Below are 7,539 nucleotides of genomic sequence, written 5' to 3'. Positions count from 1 at the left end.
ACTTCCACTCTGTAATAGATAGTGGTTGCAAATAGCCAAAAGGTCTCTGATGCTCCATCTTCACCTGCTGGCAAGTCAGACACTTAAAAACATACTCAGCGACATCCTTCTTTATCCCGCTCCACCAGTAGGTACCCTTAAGATCATGGTACATCTTAGTAGAACCTGGATGAACACTATAAGCAGATTTGTGCATTTCTTCCAGAATCTGGTCCCTCAAACCATCTGAATCCGGAACACACAATCTCGAACCATGTCTCAGAACACTATCCACAAAAGTGAACTCAGAATTTCCATCTTGCTGAACCTCCTCTATAATCCGTTTCAACTGTGGATCCTCAGCTTGTAAGGCTTTGATCCGTTCAATCAAAACAGGTTGCACTTGTAACTGTGCCAACAAACAACCAGCCTGAGAAACCTGAAAATCATAGCTTGAAGCTATCAAACTGTGCCACTCTCTAACCATAGGTCTACGCCCAATCTCAAAAATATGAGCCAGACTGCCCGAAGACTTGCGACTCAACGCATCGGCTACCACATTAGCCTTACCAGGATGGTACTGAATAGTATAGTCGTAGTCTTTCAGCAATTCTAGCCACCTCCTCTGTCTCAAGTTCAATTCTCTCTGATCAAAGATATACTTCAGACTTTTATGATCAGTGAAAATCTCACAAGTAGCACCATACAAGTAATGCCTCCAAATTTTCAGCGCAAAAACCACAGCTGCCAACTCTAAATCATGAGTAGGGTAATTCACCTCATGCTTCTTCAACTGTCTAGAAGCATAGGCAATCACCTGTCCATGTTGCATCAGCACACAACCCAAACCAATCCGAGATGCATCACAATACACTGTGAAACCGTCAATGCCAGAAGGCAATGCCAAAACCGGAGTTGTAGTCAAAATCTCCTTGAGCTTCTCAAAGCTCGCCTCACACTTGTCAGTCCACTCAAACTTAACACCTTTATGTGTTAGTTTAGTCAACGGTGCAGATATTCTAGAGAAATCTTGCACGAACCGACGATAGTAGCCAGCTAAACCCAGAAAACTTCTGATCTCGGTAACTGACCTCGGCCTCTGCCAATCCATAACTGCCTCAATCTTCCTCGGATAAACCTTGATCCCATCTTTCGACACCACGTGTCCTAGAAAGGTAACCTGATTAACCAGAACTCACATTTTGAGAACTTAGCATACAACTGATGCTCACGCAACGTCTGTAGTATAGTCCTCAAATGATAAGCATGCTCCTCCTCACTCCGAGAATAGATCAAAATGTCATCAATGAAGACAATAACAAATTGATCCAAAAACGGCTTGAACACTTTGTTCATCATATCCATAAATGCTGCTGGTGCGTTTGTCAGACCAAAGGACATAACCAGAAACTCAAAATGTCCATACCGCGTCCGAAAAGCAGTCTTAGGCACATCTACATCACGGATTCGAAGTTGATGATACTCAGACCTTAAATAAATCTTGGAAAAACACTTCGCACTCTACAACTAGTCAAACAAATCATCGATGCGAGGAAGAGGATATCTATTCTTGACAATAGCCTTGTTCAACTGTCTGTAGTCGATACACAGTCGAAAGGAACCGTCTTTCTTCTTCACAAACAGAACTGGAGCACCCCATAGAGAAGTACTCGGTCTGATGAACCCGCTATCCAACAACTCTTGTAACTGGTCCTTCAACTCCTTCAGCTCTGCAGGAGCCATCCGATACGGCGGTATCGAAATCGGAGTTGTGCCAGAAACCACATCAATGCAAAACTCAATCTCACGGTCAGGTGGTAATCCAGGCAATTCCTCTGGAAACACATCAGTAAACTCATTCACTATCGGAACACTATGCATATCACCACTACCAGCCTCCAAATCACGAACCACAGCAAGAAAACCCTGGCAACCCTTGCCTAACATCCTCCTCGCCTTGATGGCGGAAATCAGATTCTTAGGTGTCTCCGCCTTTTCTCCCTGAAAGGAAAAAGGTAGATCACCTGGAATCCGAAACTCGATTGACTTCCCTCGACAGTAAATATAAGCATAATGGCGCGACAGCCAATCCATCGCCAAAATCACGTCAAAAGAAAGCACGTCAAGCAAAATCAAATCAGCACATAATTCTCTATCCTGAATAACCACTGGACAAGAAGGATAAACGACGTCCACTACTACACCTTCAGACATAGGTGTAGGCACAGCTAGAGGTTCACTCAAAACAGATGGTGCAATGCCCAATTTTCCCGCAAAACAAGTAGAAATAAACGAATGGGTTGCACCCGCATCAAATGATACCAAAGCACCAGTAAAAGAAATCGGAATCGTACCTTGCACCACAACATTTGATGCACGCGCATCCTGAGGAGTAAGAGCAAACACTCTGGCCTGACCCTGCGGCTGCTGTTGCGAACTCTGCCCAGTACCATAACTGTTGGAACCTCTACTACCGTTACCACGGCCACCAAAACCTCTACCACCAGAACCACGGCCATGTGGCCACCAAAAGATGCTGCAGGTTGAGAGTACCCTACAGATTGTGTAAACAAAGGTCTCTGCTGCTGGTAAGACGACTGCGGCACACTAGAGTTAGACATCTGCTGCCCAGATGTCGGAAACTCCCTGAAGAAATGACCCGGCTGGCCACAAGAGAAACAACCTCCAGGAGCTAACTGACACTGACCATAGTGCTTGCGTCTGCAATTCTGGCAGAACGGAATGTTCAATCCACCACTGTACCCGTGTCCTGAACCACGGTTACTCCCACTGCTTCTAGAACTGTACGGAGCACTCCTAGTACTATGCCTCCCCTTGTTGTGCATACGGCGAATCCCCTTATTGGCCTGAGAAGAGCCACTGTAGTAGTTTCCACTACCATGCTGCGCTGGGGCCTGTTGCCCCCCACTAGGAAGATCACTCTTTCCCTTCTGATTCTGGAAAGGGTCAGAGATCGTCCCAAACTGAATCAACGAATTCTCCATCCGTCGAGCACTATCCACTACCCGAGCAAACTCCATGTCTGCCCCTATCAGCAAAGGGAGAAATTCCGAGCCTAAACCCCTAATATAGAGGTCGTTCACTCGCCCTCGATCACCCTGTAAATCTGTAGCAAACCGCCCCAAACGGACAAACTCTGTAGTGTAGTCTGTTACTGATCTATCCCCTTTCTTCAAACTTAGCAGCTTTTCTCTGAAATTCTCAGTAACAGAGAAGGGTAGATAGTAACCTCTGAACCTGTTCACAAACTCAGCCCAAGTCAATGTAGCCATCTCTGGCCTGATGTTATCGCAAAACCAGTCCTTAGCTGGACCTTTCAGCGACATCTCCACAAGCATCACTGATTGACGATCAGTAGCTTGAATTCTCTGACTATTGTACTCAAACTCTTTCCAAAATGTCCAGAACATCCCAGTACCATCAAAAGAAGTCGGATTCAACTTCGTGTATGTCATCACCGTCTCTCTGTCTGTCGGAATGTGACCGACACCAGCAAGTCCTCCCATACCAGCTACAGCACCAGCCTGAGGTTGCTGTTGCTGCGCTAACTGACCCAGTACAGTACACTGATTCTTCAGAAGAGCCTGGTTGTTCTGCATCTCGACAATGCCAGCCAAGAAAGTAGTGAAGTCGAATGCCTGCATATTCGGTGCCTGTTGCACCCCTGGTGCCTGCTGCACATTCGGTGCCTGAACATCTACTGCACCACGTCCTCTAGCTCCACCTCTACCAGCACCAGCTCCTCTGCCTCTACCTCTACCTCTACCTGCACCTCTACCTCTACCACGTCCAGCATTAGCCGGAACTGGTGGTATGTTCTGATCGACTTCCATGGAAATCGCATCATCAGCCACAGCTTCTTGCTCTGCCGCAGCACCAGCACGAGTACGAACAACATTGTCCATATCCTAAGGATTGAACAAAAACAATTTAATTAACACATAATTCATACCCAAGTATGAAACAAAACAAGTAACAATTAGGATTTCTCGAGAAATCAACAGCAATAAAGTATTCACCCAAGTGAAATAAAATTAACAAATAACAGCATCAAATCAAATATAATGACTGACTCGACGCAATCCTATTGGTGTAGGCAGAATATTTTAAAAATCAAAAGATGACGTTTTTAAAGACATGACAAACCTATGTCAGCAGTAGTTCCTATGACACAACCATACTTAACACAGTAAACACATAGCAAGCAAATGGCATTGGTTTGAAACCAAAGCTCTGATACCAAGTTTGTCACGACCCATTTTCATAAATCGCGACCGGCGCTAGGGTATGGGTAATGTAGTACCAAAACCCGTAGCTAGCCTTCCAATTAGCATACAAACACATAAACCTGCAGAAAACCAATGCTCGGGGGCAACCGAGACTTCAGCCTAAATCTAGCAATTATAATATTCAGTAATTAAAATAACATGCTTTCGAATATTAGTATTAATTCGGCTTAACATAAATAATTCTGAATAATAATATAACATGCCAAAGCAATAATAATCCAGTCGGACCAATCCGACAACAACTAAAATAAAATAAAGACGTCTATTCAACTACTGCAGTCTAAGAATAAAATAGTTTGACAGTTTATTAAAAATAAATGGAACCTCCGAGGAAAAGTAAATGCGGAGATCACCAGACTCTCTCAGATCATAACCCTGGGAAAAATTGGGAAAACAACGGGGTCAGATATACTGAGATGAGTTTATACCACTATCTACATTTATGAAGTGGAAAACCTTTAAAACCGTTTAAGACATTTAATAACGATATTACGAATAATAGTTGGAACCCTAATCCACAATTCTAAATATAAACATAATCCAATAGGTCTGGTCCCGAGAGCTGAGCTACACCGAGTTAACACTAACCACACTTATACTAGAGTCCCGAGAGCTGAGCTACACCGAGTTACTCTACCTGGTCCCGAGAGCTATGCTCACACCGAGTTACCACATTTCTATATATACCTTACCCAGATCAATACCGGTGCGCACGCAGTCCTAATGATGCCCATTAGGTAGCATGTTCCAACTATAAGCCATAATATAAAAACAGTTCGCAATATACGTACAATATATATATTTAATATTAAAATAACCATTTACTTAATAAAGCGGTATATAGTAAGTACAAACTCACTGCTTGCTAATTCACGTGAATACCGGCAAGCAACTAATCCTGGTTTGCCTCTGGAGCACGAACAACAGACGGGTCTAGACAAATAAAATAATTATTAAAACAGACTCTAACTCTAGAGAGTACTAGACACCACATAGGACTAGTATAAATAGCACGTCGGAATAAAACAAGCCAGAACACACAAAAATACCCAATAGGTAATAAAGCCCAATTAATAAAAGTTTATTGAGTTCTCGTTTAAAATCCAATTTACAAATATTATTTAATAATCTTTAAATAATAATTAATTTCCAAATAGTGGGTTAGCCGAGTTATCATTAACTACCAAGCTAACCTCACTTGTCGGGTGACCCAAGTCTAACCCGACTCAAAACGTTTATCAAATATAAACCTGAGTTTATATTTATAAAATAATTCCATAAAATAATAAACCATTTTAAAAGCAGAACTCAATAACTTAAATTTCAAGTAACCCATGTTACAACCCAAAAACTTAATTAAATAAGTCTTATAAAGTTTAGGGACTAATTGTACTTTAGTCAATTAGAGACTAAACTGTACTTTTGCCAATTAGAGACTAAACTGTACTTTTGCCAATTAGAGACTAAATTGTACTTTAGCCAATTTGATATCCGAAATAATTTAATCACCTTTGTTTATAATTTAAACAAATATCAAGTTACCAACCAACAATTTACTCAATTAAGTTATAAAAAAAGTTCAAGGGCTAAATTGTAATTTAGACATTTTCATGCCAAATTGATATTCTTAACTAAATAGAATTACACAAGTAATTATACTAACTCAATTTCTAATTAACTATCGTTTTCAATATTTAATTTATAAATCAAAGTAAAATTCAAATTATTAAGTAAGGTTTAACTTTAAGGACTCATTTGATTTATAACAAAACAATGAATGACCAAAGGGACTATTTTTCCATCTCTTTCAATTTGAAAACATATCAACCTGCCATGCTTGCAATTCAATCAACAAGCAACCATTAAATTTTATCAATCAAACAAAACCATTCCCTCCAAACTTACTACATGAACAATCTGTAACATAATCTTTCAATCAAAACCAAAATCAAACTTCCATCTAAAGTCCATAAACAAATCAAAACTACCATCAAACATCAACACCAATATAAGACATCAAACACTAAGAATCCATCAAGAATGTTACTGCCGAATCCTATTCATCCCGAGCACGAAGAACAATTATGGAACAACGGATTGATACTCATTGAAGGCTTAAACTAACAACAACCCAAGAGATTCATAACCATTAACAAGCAAAATCATGGCCAAAAGAAAAAGAATAGATCGGTAACAACCATTTATCTCAAGAACAGTGAAAGCATTTCCAAAAACGGAAACCATACGGCGATTAAAACGAGGTCGATTACGTACCGTTCAACGAAAACGAGGTGGGGGATCGAAGGTACGCGAGTCTAGATCATCCGGAAACAAACGGTATTGATTTCGATCTAGAAACGAAAGAGAACGAATCAAATTACGGAATTGCCTTTTTAAAGCTTAAACTGAAATTATGAATGATCTTACCGATAATTTTCTGTCAACTTCGGGAGGGATTTCAGACAGCGATTTCTCAATGAAAACGGAAGGGAATGACGGCTATGGTTTCTCTGAAGAGTGGGGAAAGGATTAGGGTTAAAATAATACGTAATTATAGGAAGAAAATAGGAGATACGAAGGTCCGAAATACCCCTCACGCAAGGGTACGCTGTTCTCGAACGAGAATAGCAATTTTCATGCTGTTCTCGTTCGAGAACCATAGTCTCGTACGAGAGCATGCCTTATTTGCTAAGGTCTCGTACGAGACCTTGAGTTTCTTTCGAAACTCATTACAAAATCAGGTCTCTTTAAGACCTGATTTTAAAGAGAGTGGTTCAACCCTTTCGGTTGAACCACAACCCGAACCACTACCGAAAATAACCCGAAAATTACCGGAATTTCATCGAGAATAAATTAAAATTTTTACGGGATATTACATTCTCCCCAACTAATTATAAATTCGTCCTCGAATTTAACACGGTAAGCATTTCACACCAGAACAACACGTAAGACAAGTAAAAATCATAAAAATCACAGAAAATCAAGATATCGTACCTCACGGAAAAAGAAAAGGATAGCGATTCTGCATATCCGACTCGGTCTCCCAAGTACATTCTTCAACAGAATAATTGCGCCAAAGGACTTTGACCATCGGAATCTTCTTGTTCCGCAACTTACGCACCTGCGTATCAACAATCTCAACTGGCTGTTCCTCATAGGACAGCTCCTGGTCAATTTCAACACTCTGAGGCACAATCACGTGCGAAGGATCAGAAATGCACTTTCTCAACATAGAAACATGTAACACAGG

This window comes from Mercurialis annua, linkage group LG3, assembly GCF_937616625.2.
Source record: "Mercurialis annua linkage group LG3, ddMerAnnu1.2, whole genome shotgun sequence".
NCBI lineage: Eukaryota > Viridiplantae > Streptophyta > Magnoliopsida > Malpighiales > Euphorbiaceae > Mercurialis > Mercurialis annua.
This window is presented reverse-complemented; position numbering follows the sequence as displayed.